At 45.4% G+C, this 2,700-nt stretch overlaps 1 long non-coding RNA gene across 1 annotated transcript; it reads right to left on the reverse strand.

The window, feature by feature from the left end:
• Positions 1-1,759: 1,759 nt before the first annotated feature.
• Positions 1,760-2,700, reverse strand: LOC107693411 (uncharacterized). Its single transcript, XR_001634736.1, has 3 exons — positions 2,643-2,700; positions 2,416-2,475; positions 1,760-1,847 (listed from the first exon to the last, which is right to left on the reverse strand). It is a non-coding gene; the product is annotated as an uncharacterized LOC107693411 (long non-coding RNA).

A 2,700-nucleotide genomic window follows, 5' to 3' on the forward strand; every position in this document is an offset into this window, starting at 1 on the left:
GTGTGTGTTCACTGCTGTGTGTGTGCACTTTGGATGGGATAAATGCAGAGCACTAATTCCGAGTATGGGTCGCCACATGTCACATCACTTTTTCACTTTATGTCCCTTGTCAGCCCCTGGTTTTCTTGTCTATATAACCCCCAGTGTTTTCCCATGTAATTTGTCAGGTCTTGCAGATCAGAGATATTTCAGAGCCGCTCAGTTTGTGTATGCCACTGTGGCATCCTGACTGGATGCTGGAGTATTATATCGACTTTGCACTGCAACTGAGTGGCTTTGCATTTACTGTGGAAGTCGCAGAGGAGGAAAGTGGCACTAAAAGTGGCACCAGTAGCCCCCTAGTACCTTGTCCCATCATGGCTGCCACTCCAGAGCCTTGTCCTATCATGACCACCACTCCAGATTTTCGTCCCGTCATCACCAGCGCCTTGTCCTGTCATGGCAGCCACACCAGAGTTCCTATGTCCACCTTTGCAGAATGTACAGCCAAGGTGAATGGTAGAAATCAGCACAAGCGGCAGGTTAATCTGGTTAGTCTGTTGGTATCTAGTGCTCTCAATCCCAGCGGACTCTACTCTCAAGCCCCGTGGACTGTAGTCCTGTTATGCAATGCCCGATGGTCCCAAAGGTCCTTCCACCATTGGCTGTGCTTTTTACGATGGCTGTTGCCATCTTATGTCTGTGGGCTGCATACACTTCTCTTGACCCTCCCGAGGTGGCAACCGCCTTTGAACCCTTTGCCTGTCCTGTCACGGCCAAAGAGGCCATCTCTGAACCCTCTACATGTTCTGCCATGGCCAAGGAGGCCATTCTCAAGCTCTCTGCCTGTTATATAATGACCACGGAGGGCATCCCTGAACTCTCTGCCCTGTCCTGCTACAGCCACAGAGGCCATTTCTAACCTCTGTACGCTCTGTGTTACAGTTCTGCCTGACCCACTGTGGTGGTTTACTGCTCCACCTGATCCACCATGGTGGTCTTCTGCTCCATCTGCTCTGCCTCAATGGTCACCTGCTTTCCCTGAGCCACCTTGGTGGTTTCTAGCTCTGCCATGGTGGACTTCAACTCCATCTGCTCCACCATGAGGATCCTCAGTCCCATCTGATCTGCTGTGGTGGTCTTCTGCTCTGCCTTGGGGATGTTTGATCCCATCTGCTCGGCTGTGGTGATCTTCTGCTCCACTGTGGGGATCTTCGGTCCTGTCTGCTCTGCTGTAGTGGTCTTCTGCTTCACTGTGGGTGTTTTCAGTCTCGTTGGCTGCGCCCTGACCACCTGCTTCGCCGAATCCACCCTGGCCACCTGCTCTGTCGGCTCCTCTCTGGCCCTCTACCCCACTAGCTCCACCCTGGCTTCTTGCCTGACTGGCTCTGCCCTGGACACCAGCTCCTCCAAGACCACCTTGACTCACACATTGGCTCGGTGGTTAGCAATGTTGTCTCACAGCAAGAAGGTCCCTGGTTCAAGCCCAGGCAGGGACAGGAGGCCTTTCTGTGTAGAGTTTGAATGTTCTCCCTGTGTCAGTGTGGGTTTATGCCGGGTACCTCGGTTTCCTCCCAAAGACATGCAGGTTAGGTGAAATGAAGATTCTAAATTCTAGATGTTGCCTTATTGGGACAACAAAGCCCTCCCTTTAGGCTGCCTACCCCTAATTAATACATTATTATTAAACACTCGTTAGGCAATTGATTTCCACTTTTCCTAAGTGATATGTGATGAGAAAAGGAAGAAAAGTGAGTCTGCATTCAAACCCTAGCTGATGGTGTAGCATGTTTGGACCGGTCACCCTCACACACATAAAGACCACACGACCACTCGTTGATGAGATTCAGCACTTTCTTTTACTCAATCTGTAACGAGGAGAAATAATCAGTGGATCAACAGGCGACAGCTTCTCCCTCTCTGGCACACAGAGTCATTCACGGGGAGAACAGCGTAGTACATGTGCTCATTAGCCTCGCACACAGGTAGACTGACATTATACAATAATGGAAAAGAATGAAATAAATGTAAATAAATTATACTGTTTACAATATGTCTCTTGTCTTTCTTATACATCACATTAATATTCCTATTAATACATTACAATAAATATTTTACAATATTACATTAGATATAAAATCTATTACATTATTAACTTATGCATTAATTCAAGTATTTATACATTAAAACATACTATAGTGAAATAAAACAAAAAATTATAATACCATTTGTATGAATAAATCAGTATTCCTATACGTTACATAGTGAAATTAATCATTCAATATGTTTAGCACCGTATTATGTGTAGGCTGCACCACATGCGTCACGCACTGCATAAATCATTAAATCGGATTTTCTCCCGTAACACTCTACGTACAATACACATTCAACTAAATCTCTTTTCTTTTATGAAACAGAACTAATCAAACAACATACCTGTAACAAGGAGAAATAATCAGTGGATCAACAGGCGACAGCTTCTCCCTCTCTGGCACACTAAACATATGATGCTAATTAGTTAGCGTCACAATGTACACCGTTTAAGTTAAATAACACCATAAAATATACATTTACATTATAACTAGCACAATCGAGTGCTAGTATAAAGTAATCACATTCATCCAGCGATAAATATGCATTTTAGACAAAAAACATCGCCATACCAGAGTCATTCACGGGGAAAACAAAGTAGTACATGTGCTCATTAGCCTCGCACACAGG

This window comes from Sinocyclocheilus anshuiensis, unplaced genomic scaffold (genome assembly GCF_001515605.1).
Source record: "Sinocyclocheilus anshuiensis isolate Anshui unplaced genomic scaffold, SAMN03320099.WGS_v1.1 scaffold1558, whole genome shotgun sequence".
In the NCBI taxonomy this organism is placed as follows: domain Eukaryota; kingdom Metazoa; phylum Chordata; class Actinopteri; order Cypriniformes; family Cyprinidae; genus Sinocyclocheilus; species Sinocyclocheilus anshuiensis.